Below are 11,457 nucleotides of genomic sequence, written 5' to 3'. Positions count from 1 at the left end.
TGACTTGAAAATCAAGCATGAATGAGGCAGGAATACCTAAAATTATAGGGTAGGACAAGGTTTCAGGAGTGTGACAGTGTGACAGAGAGAAATGGAAAACCAAGATTGTACTACCATGAACAAACAAAAATGCTAAATTACTTGATATTTTTAATCCTACTTTATCTATAAATAATGTATGTATGTAATTTAAATAAGCTATTTATGATCTTAAGTTTTGGTTCATTTAAAAAATCACATACATCATCTTAATTCCCCAGAAGGGACAGTCATCATATCTTGTTCAGAATGGAAGAAACATTTGGTAAATGCACAGATTGATAAATAAAACTCTAAGTTGGGAACCAGCATAGCACAGTTGGTGAAGAGAGCAGAGTAAATCTGCTTTGTGACTTACAACAAAAATATTGAAGTCTCTTAGTCACTCAGTTTCCTCTCATATCAACTAGCAAAAGTGTAATCTATTTCAAAAATTGTCTTGGATGCTGGTTAAGGCTTGTGATGATATAGCACAGATCTTATCTCTCAGATTTTATATCATTTGTGGTAGGGGGCTGAACAAAAGGATAAAGCCACATGTATCTGGATCTATATCTTGCTTCAATTATTTTATTCTTAATATTGGCATAACTATATAAGGCTATAAAGAGGAACTGCTCTGATTCTGTAGCCACAGGCAGAAATGTAAGTGACATTATCAAGGCGACTTTCAGAGACCAAAGGTGGGGCCAGAGTATGTACTCAGATACTCCTTTGCCTACATCTGGGTAGATTTCTGTCTGCTGTCTTGGGTAAGACAGCATGTCATGGAGGATTTTCTGTGGCATTGCTGGAGACTGTAAGCCACATTTTAACATTCTTTACTCTTCCATGGTGTGCACCAGATAGGAGCATATGGTTCCAAATGTCTGTGGCAGTTGGGTAGAGGACACAATAAAAATAGTTGCTTTATGTTGAGAATATAAAAAAGAGAGACAAATACTGCAATGAATTGGCCACTGGAAAGAAGGAAACTTCAGTGTTTTAAATTGCCTATTATGGTTGTTACAGAAGAAAAACATAGAGAGTTAAAACATTGATAATGTCTACTGCTGTGAGGGGAAGACTGTTCTCATTGATTATTGTAGAACTATTCAATGAGAAAAAAATCAATCTTACTCTAAGATTGTCAAGTCATTTTACAGAATACAGGTACTTTGTAATAATATTTTACAAAAGATTGTCTTTTTTAGGATTTAAAAAGATAGTCAGTTGATAAACTGGTTTGGTTTCCTGTGTGAATTTTCAGCTCAATAATTTTACTGTGGTGGAAGGAAATTTGTTGACCTTGCCCTGGGATAAACATCCACCTAACCAGGCTCTTACTTGTTTTCCTCTCATTATGTAGCAAGCTTTCAGAGATCAGTTCATTTGCCCCAAATGTCTGAGCTGCACAGAAGTAATGCATTTCCATTTTTAAACACTTGGGATTTAGTTAGTGGGTTTTTTTGTTTTTATTTTTTAATGACTGAGGTCACCTACTCACCTATTCACAGGCAATTAGTACACAAATTTGGAGATACTTTTAAAATTTACTGGCCATGGGCAAACTCAGGCCACTTTAATCAAGTGATATCTTATAATATGCATTACTTCTTAAAGAAGGAGATACATTAACTTCCTAAAGTAGGAAACAGTTTGCCTTAAAGAAAGAGATTATCAAATACAATTCTTGTGACCTATGTTGCTGTGACCAGGATATTAAGAATAAGATTAATTACCCAGTCTTCAAAAATTGTAATTATCTAACAATTATGAGCTAGCTAAAAAAAGGACAGTGTAGGTGAGAAGTATAAAAAGGTTGAGAAATATCTAGGGTCTCCTCAGAAGCAGACACGCAGACGAGGATTAGAGTGTTGTTAGTTAATTTGAGAGACAGTTCCAGGAAAGAATAGTAAAGGAGTAAGGATATGGGACAGGGAAGGAGAGGAAGCCCATTAAAGATGCACTGACAAGCAAGTGATCACTCAGGCAACTGGAACTGAATCCCTTTGGGAAACCGGAGAAAGTATAGAACATACCTTGGAGTTCTCCCAATGGGTATTATTCTAGTGACATTGACTCTCTAGCACTAAACACAAACTTCCATAGTCAAAAAGAAAGGAAGGATGGGAGGAAGGATAGGAAGAGGGAAGGGAGGAAGGATAGGAAGAGGGAAGGAAGGAAGGAAGGAGGGAAGGAAGGAAAAAAGGAGGAAGGGAGGGAAGGAAGGAGGGAGGGAGGTAAGGAGGGAGGGAGGGAAGGAAAGAGGGAGGGAGGTAAGGAGGGAGGGAGGGAAGGAGGGAAGGAGGGAGGGAGCAGGGGAAGAAAGAAAGAAAAGAGTCCTTAGGCAGAAAGTCCCAGCTGTATTCAGGAGGCCATGTTCACATATAGTGGTAACTGCTGAGAACATATGGATGGAGCATTGAGAGCATCTGCTAAAGCAATGTATTTATTTTAAAATTTAATTAATTAATTTATTTTTAAAGAGATAGGATCTCATTCTGTCACCCTCATAGCTCACTGCAGCCTCAGATTCCTGGACTCAAACAATCCTCCTGCCTCAGCCTCCTGAGTAGCTGGGACTAAAGGCATGCACCACTACTCATGGCTATGTTTTTTAAAATAAATTTTTTTGGAGATGGAGTCTCTGCCTACGCTTGTCTCAAACTCCTGACCTCTAATGATCCTTTCACCTCAGTCTCCCAGGTAGCTGGGACTACAGGCATGCACCACCACGCGTGGCTAATTAAAAAAATATTTTTTTTAGAGGAGTCTCACTATGATGTCAGGCTAGTCTCAATCTCCTGACCTCTAATGAACCTCCCACTTCAGCCTCCCAGGTAGTTGGGACTATAGGTGTAAGCCATCATGCTTGTCTTGCTATAACAATTTATATTAAAAGTTATAAAATAAGTGCTTCTGGATAAAGGTGGAGGACTGAACACTTTTCCCCCAGAAATCTCACAAAAATGACAAAGTACAAGGAATGGGAAGATAATCAGAGAAGTGGAAACTTTCTTGGCCAGTTGAAGAATTCTATGTGTTAAAGTAGTACTGCCGAAAGGCAAGAATCAAGCTAATCTTCAGAGTAGAAAACTCATTGCTTAGAACTAGAAGCCTGGAACACATCAGGACCTGCAGCAAACAGAGAACTAGTATGAAAGGGCTTGCTGGAAAGCTCTTTAGGACACAGTTGACTTCACGCTACTGGATAACATGCTCTCCCTATCACTCTCACATAAAACTGGGGCCATAGTCTCATGGAGTTGATGTTTGCCAGCTCTGTTCTTTCACTCGACTCCCAGAGGGCATCAGAAGAATCTTCTCTTGGGAATATAATCAGCCCAAGAAAAAACTCTTAAACATACTCTCAAACACGTATATACTGACATCGGAGTTTTCCTGATGTCACTCCAGGTCCCTCTTTAGAAAATCTTAGAACCCCCTAAGTCCTGCTTATTGCATTCAGCTCTTACAATCCACATTCCAGTCCCCTTTCCTTAGACATGAGCACACAACAAAGGGTTAAAGGACATTTAAGGAAGTTTTTCACCTTGAAAGTTGGAGACTAAAATACATGGAAAAAAAAGGAACTTAAAAGCAAGAGACAATTTGGAGAAAAAGTCTCCCAATAATATCCTTAGAGTTAAAAAACAATGTTGCATCTATAAAACAAAAATAACACATTAAAAAAGTCAGATGAAAATAACTCAAAAACACAATAGCATAAATGAAAAAAATCATACAAGAATTGAACAATAAAGTTGAGAAAATGTTCCAGAAAGTTATACAAGTTGACAAAGAGAGGAATTAACGCAATACATACAACACTGGAATAAATTGAATTTTAGAGAGAGAGCTATTTTAAGCACCTTTACTCAGGACGTTACTCAAGTATGTTCTGAGAGAAAGAGAGAGAGAGAGATAGAAATAAAGAGAGAGAGACATGGAGGCAAAAAGAAGGAGGAGAAGGAGCAGAAGAGGGAGAAGAAGGAGAAAAAGAAGGAGACAAGAACAAGAGGGGGGAGATGAGGATAGGACAGCAAAGTAGACTATAAACCCTGAACAGTGATTGAACATAAAATTGTAGTATTTTAAAAAGAGGAGAGACTGGGTGTGGTAGTTCATGCCTATAGTCTGAGCACTTTGGGAGGCTGAAGTGGGAGGATCATTTGATCCCAGGCATTCAAGACCAGCCTGGGCAACATGGTGAAACCCCATCTCTATAAGAATATAAAAATTAGCCAGGCATAGCGTTATGTACCTGTAGTCCCAGCTACTCAGGGGGCCGAGGAGGGAGGATCACTTCAGCCCCGGAGGTCCAGGCTGCAGTGAGCAATGATTGTGCCACTACACTCTAGCCTGGGTGACAGAGTGAGACCCTATCTCAAAAAAAAAAAAAAAAAAAAAAAGAGGAGAAAGAGAAAATCAATTTAATCAGATGAAGATGTTAAAGAGTAAAATCATGTCAATATTATCAATTGACCTGATGGAAGTCAGTAGATAATACCTCAAATTGATGAAGTCAACAAACGCTATTTATGTATACTACGGAGAAACAGAAATATAAGATGCATAAATAGTGGACAAAATAGTTGGAAGAGTTGGAGAGCAGGAGCTGGAGGAAGAGGGAGAAGTGGCACTGTTTTAGTATGTTCTCATTTAGTACTATTTAACTTTTAAAATGATATGCATGTATTGCTTTGATAAATAAAATATAATAATTTAAAAAACAGATGACATCTGCTGTATGAGATTACGAGGAGAGAAATTAAACCAGATGTAATAATTAGAAATTTGGTTAATTTATATGATTTAAATATGAAGGGGTTTAATGTGTTTTGTTGTCAGGAGACTTAAATTGAAATTCCATAAGGAAGGGTGGGCTGAATAAAAATTAGAACGTTGTAACGGTTGTGAGCTTCAATTTTAGCTTTTTTAAGGCAATTTCTGGCTCTCTAACTTCAAGTTTTCTGTGCCCTTATTTAATCATTCCCTGAAATAATTTGAGCTTATATGATTGCTGAAAATAATGATTAATGAAACACTATGTAAAAGCAAACTTTCATCAAACATTGAATACGTTAGTGAAACGCAGGAGATATACCATGTTATACCTCCCTGCCTGAACTGAGATTTCTTTGTTATATCTTATGGACTTCTTGACATTCCAAGAATTCAGATCTAATTCGTCTGCCAATATGAATTGAGTTCCTACTATATGTCAGAAGTCGGGGGTGGCTGTGGACGTGCACAGAGCCACAGCATTGTATGCACGCACAAACCCCGCTCTCCTGGTTCTTGAGATCTAAAGGAGAGAGAGAAACATTAAACAAATGAATAAAGAGTTAAAATTAGAGATAAGCGGTGAGAAGGAAAAGTACAGCATGCTAAGAAGGTAAACTGGGTTAACGTATTTTTCACTGTGGACCCAAGGAAAGCCTCTCTGAGAAATGAGATACTGAGGAATAAATAATCCTTAACCAGGTAACCTGTGAGAAAAAGGATGCTCAAGGACTGAGAGCGGTTTGGGGAAATGTGCTGTCATGAGGAGTTGGGCATGACTGGGGACCAGAAGAGGACAAGTGGCCCTGAAGCCAAATGAGAAGGAAGAATTCTGGAGAGGTAGAGTGGGGAGGAACACCAGAAGCAAAAGCAAGGAGAAGCTAGTATTGTGGCCCAGGCTGGTGGGGAACTCCTCCTTGTGAAGCACGTAACTGGGTGGATGAATGATGGCAAATGAGTACAGGTGGAAAAGATGCATCTGGCTCCAAGGTTTTACATCAGTTTTAGAAGAAATTCTAAAATCCTCAGGGAGGCCTGTAAGGATCCCTAGGGACCTGGAATCTGCCCACATTTCCCATCTCATCTGGTGCTACAGTCTCTCCAGCTCACAGCAGCCAAATATGCTTTAAGACCTTTTCTATGACTGGGAACTGCTTTCCGTAATAGAGCCTTCTCTCTGCCTGGAATGTTCTTCTCGTCCCCCTTGCGGTCACTCCCAAGTTCCTTTAAGGCAATGTATAAAGGTTTCTTCCTCTGAGCAGTCTTTCCTGAGCTCCTAATAGAAGCCAAGTTCCACTTGCAAAATCTCTTCTCACATCTATTAGCTTTTCCTCATGGAAACTACATTCTGTCCCTCTGCCTCAGCGTCCTTTTTTTGTAAAAGAGAAGAACTAATATGAGTAACCATCTCAACGGGTCATGGGGACTTGGGACTGCAAGGCACTAAAAGTAGTGCCTGGTATATAGTAAGGACTCTGTAAACATTAGCTATTATTTGAAGGAAGCTAGGCCCAAAAGAATATGTTTTATATTCACGCTAAGTCTCAAAACAGGCTTTTTATTTTTGAGACAGAGCCTTGCTCTGTCATCCAGGCCAGAGTGCAGTGGCGCGATCTTGGCTCGCTGCAACCTCCACCTCCTGGGTTCAAGCAATTCTCCTGCCTCAGCTTCCAGAGTAGCTGGGATTACCAGGCACGTGCCACCATGCCCAGGTAATTTTTGTATTTTTAGTAGAGACAGGGTTTCACCATGTTGGCCAGGCTAGTCTCGAACTCCTGACCTCAAGCGATCCACCCACCAGGCATGAGCCACCATGCCCGGCCTATTTGCAGGACTATTTACATGATCATAAGCCCCATGAAGGCAAGAACAATACCTATTGACTGGGCTTCTGATAACTAATGTAGTCCCTGAAATAAACCATAACAAATTAAAACATAAACTTCATGCTGTCACTTCTCTATTCAAAGCTTTCAGTGACTCCCATTTCATCCAGAAGAAAAGTCAGTCCTTATGCCAGCCCACAAGTCCTTAGCAGATGCATGCACCTGCTGCCTCTCTAATTCACCTTTGCTACTCTTGTGTCACTCATGACTTTCCAACGACAGGAGAATTAATTGGAGTTGGTGGTTTTGCTACATTGTAAATGTACTAAATGCAATTAAATTGTTTGTTTTGAAAAGGTTAATTGCATGTTATGTGGATTTAATCTCAATTTGTTTTTTAAAAAGCTGGGGCTTTAGAACCATAGTGACCCAGCTCTAATTCTGTCACTTAGCTCTATCATTTCTGACATCTGCTTCACCTCTCTGCCTCGGTTTCTTTAGCTGTGATATGTGCAATGTGCATAACAGTAGTACTTACCTCTTAAGGTTGCTGTATTAGGTAAGTTAACGCCTGTAAAAATATGAAGAACAGTGTCTGGCATATAAAATAAATACAAATAAATGCTCATTATCTTAAGGAACTTAAGTTCATTCTATTTATAAACAAAGGAGACCAAAATTTGAGCCATCCTTTTGTAAAATTTCTATCATTTATATTGACTCTTAGGTCTGGAACGGGAAATGGAGAATATGAGTCTAACCACTTCATGCTATGGTTGAGGCAGTTGAGGTCCAAGGAGGTGATGTGACTTGTCCAAGAGCAGTGAGCTATAGTCAGTGGTCAGCCCAGGGCTGGCTCCCAATACCCTGAGTACTCAGCCTGGATTTTTTTCTTCTTTAGCCTGTAATGAGTCCAACATATGTATGAAATTAACTAAATACCAACTAGGTTCAGACCTTCCATGTGACTGAATTTCTTTAGAGTCTCAGGTTATTACAATAGGATGTGAAGGGATAAATAACTGAGATAGGTTTTTTTTTTTTTTTTTTAAGATTTCACTACAGCTGCTTTCCACAGTGCTTTGGCAAATAGACCAGTGTTAGTACAGAAATTACAGTAAAATTGTTAAGGTATGTGAAATGATAGCCACTTTGCTGAAAATAAAGTTATAAAAGAAACCCCTACTCCATATAGCATTTTGCCGAAATCTGAAGAAGCACATGAAATGTTACACTCTGGTTTTCCTAGACATGAACTCAGGATAACACTAAACATTAAGCCGATCAATGTAGGTGCTTTGAATGAAATTAAAAGAGAAATTAGGCTCCTTATTCAACTCAATCTTACAAATCTGCTGCTATAATTTATAGGTTGTACATCTTATGAGAGAGCATCACTCATTCATTTATTCATTCAGTGAGTAGTAATCAAGCTCCCTCTAAGCACCAGGCACAGTGTTACACATTAAGGTTTCAAGCAAACAAAGCAGACAAGGAGTCCACTATCAGGGAATTTGTAATAAAATAAATAAAATAAGTAGAGAGTTAATAATGACCAGGAGGGATCTAAGAAGGGCCTTGTGAAGAAAGCTAATGGGAGAAGCTAATTTAGATCAAACAGACAGAATGGATAGAAAGAGGCAAATGAGAGAAGAGAGATAATTAAAAGTTTATTGTAATAGACCAGATGGAAGATGGAAGATCATGGTGATTTAGGCTAGTGCCGTGGCTGTCAATCAGGGGTAATTTTGTACATCAGAGGGCATTTATTTGACAATGTCTGCAGACATTTTTAGTTGTCACACCTTGGGAGGAGGATACTGCTGACATCTAGTGGAGAGAGTCCTGGGAAGTGGCTAAAAGTCCTACAAAGAACAGGACAACTGCCTTCGTAAAAAATAATTTTCTAACCAAAGATATCAATAGTTTTGTGGTTGAGAAACCCCAGGCTAGCATGATATCAGTGGAGTATAGAGAAGTCGACTAAAGACATACTCTGGAGGTAAAGCCATTATAAAAATAAACTGATACTGGAGTAGGTGAAGAATTAAGAAAAAAAATGAAGGGTGACCTCCTGATTTTCCAGTTTTAATGGCTGGGTGGAAGGTGGTGTTCATATTGAAATGAGAAAACCTGGGAGAGGATTCAGTGCGGGGCAATGACATGTGACAGAATCAAGGATTTGAGATGTTGACTCACTTAGAAATGGTCACTAAAATTGGCTGCATGAATCTGGAGGTTTGAGCAAAAGACAACATTTGAGAATCTTTGGCTAAAAGGTAGTATTTAACATCATAGAAATATATCATATGCCCTAGCGAAAAAAGCATAAAGAAGTAGTCAAGAACTCAAGATTTTGACCCTACATCAGCTACACAGTACTAGCAAGCTCTAAAAGCCACTTGATCTTTTGTTTTTAGTGCCATGAGTAATATTTTAAGTTTCCTCAAGTATGCTCACAACATTTTGAAAAGACTGTATAACATTTGCATCCCCCAGTTTACGCTAAGCTATTTTTCTTTGTATATGTTATCTTCTAAAAATTAAGTAATTTAAAATGGATTAGTACCTAAGTAATGCCACCAGCTCTCATAGGAAGCACAATGCTGCATGTCATTGTACTGTTTTATTATTAACCACGGTGTATCAATTTAAGCTTAAGATCTGGGGAATGGGAAAAAGACGGCATGCATTCAATTAGACATGTTTATTCTTAAGAGGGAACTATGAGAAAATGTGAATCAAGAGTGATTACCAGAGTCATTTTGGGCAAAAAATAACTGGATGAATATATGTACAAAATACAGTCCTTCTAAAAAGCATAAAACAAATTAACAGCAGCTGCTGATCACTCATGAGTAACTCAACACCATGAGCCTGTGTACATGAGCAGTGGAGAGAAGCATTTTAACAAGGAAATAAATTTCAGTTTTAAGCTTTACAGAATTTTACAGATGATACAGAAACGTAACTGCAGTGTGCCATTTAGTTTTCAAGAAACTTCCTTTAGGAAATCTCTCTAATATCTCTAATTATCAAAATGAACTGTTTCCTCATAAACCAGAGATAATACAGGTAAAAAGTAGCAAAACTCTTGAAATAGTATCAGAACAATTATGATTACCATGTAATTAATTGGACCAGTGTTGTTGACTTCTTGCACAAAAACCAAAATATTTCAGTCTCTGCAATCTGGGGCAGATTATTACTAGAAATGTATGCATGGATTCCTTTAACCAGAAAAGTAATGACCACAAATAAACTAAAATATGCTGAGTAACAAGGACCTTAGGAAATTCTTCACGTGCAGTAGCTCATATAATCCTCCAATGGCCCTGTAGTGTTATTATTATTCTCATTTTACAGTTGAAGATATCAAGTCATAGAAAGTTTATTAGTTAGTACAGAGTAGCTTATGCTGCAGTAACAAACATCTCAAAACTGTAGTGGATTAAAACATAACGTTGAGCTGGGACTGAATTGTTGCCAGTGTGTTGCTGTTCTAGAAACATTCAGAGCAACTCCCTTACAAAAAATTACTCAGGGATTGAGGCTGCTTTCATCTTAACTTCTAGAACTTGTGGCTTTCAGAGTTACTCTGGCAGGGAAAGAGAGTCCTGGAAGGCCATGCAGGATCTTTTTTCACTGTCTTCCTTTTCTCCTGGCAGCAGGGAACTTCCACTCATGTTTTATTGGCCAAAAACGGTCACATGATTCCAATTAATTGAAAAGGTAGATTCCAACAAATTGAAAAGGTACAGGCTTTCATGAGCCAGAGAAGGGGAAAACTAGACATATGTAAGCACCAGCAATGGACTACAGGCAGACATAGAAATTTAACCAAAGCTAAAAACATAGACTTGGTAAAACCAGAATTTAAACCCAGTTTGTTCAAAAGCTGACTTAATTCTAGACCTTGGGTCTTCAAACTTTAGCCACTCAATATCTACTATGTATTGGTCTTTTATGTACCCAGAGAAAATAGATTACTGAAAATGCTTACCACAGACCTTTAGTTTTAAAAATAAACCCTCTAACAGATTTACATTCATTCTCACTTTAAGAAATACTTACTAATCCCTTTTAAACCACCGATGTTTTGAGTTTTGAAGCATCGCTTCCTGAACAAGCCCTTTCCAAACTCTTAAATGGGATTAGACTCCTTTTTTTCTTTACTTCCATAGCACCATTTTGTAAAGCTCATCATACTTTAAGGCCCATGAGTTCCACAGTGGCAGCAATCATATCCCTCTGTGTCTCCAGAGATTGGCACAATACTTCACACAACGTGGGCTCTCAAAAAATATGCATAAATAAATGAATAGTTTGACTTTGCCTCTTTTCTGAAGCAGGTCATGCTACTGTTTTTCTTAATTTTTATTTGCACAGGAAAGGTCTCGCTATGTTTCCAAGGCTGGCCTCGAAATCCTGGCTTTAGGTCATCTTCCCTCCTCAACGTCACCAAAGTGCTCCAATGTAAGCCAACACACCCAGCCTTGCTGCTGTTTCATATTCTCTCGTCTTAAAAATGCTCCCTGAATGAGACAAAATTTACTCTTCTACAATTTCCCTCTGACAATCTTATTTTTCTTAGTTCTTCTCACATAACTAACACTGAATAAGGCTACTTTCTTTTAACACAAGAGCTCTTCAAATGGCTGAAGACAACCAGCATGTACTCCTAATTCCTCTTGGTTTCCTCACTCTTTCCATGCAAAAATGCATTCCTAAATCCCTATCAGTCCCTCTTCTTATCTGCAGATATGTTCTGCTTTGTTAACTCTCACCCCAAAGTGTCCAGAACCAAGCCTACTACTTGAGATAT

The sequence above is a fragment of the Nomascus leucogenys genome, chromosome 25, assembly GCF_006542625.1.
Source record: "Nomascus leucogenys isolate Asia chromosome 25, Asia_NLE_v1, whole genome shotgun sequence".
NCBI classification, from domain to species: Eukaryota; Metazoa; Chordata; class Mammalia; order Primates; family Hylobatidae; genus Nomascus; species Nomascus leucogenys.
The sequence above is the reverse complement of the archived record's forward strand: the minus strand, read 5'-3'. Positions refer to the sequence as shown.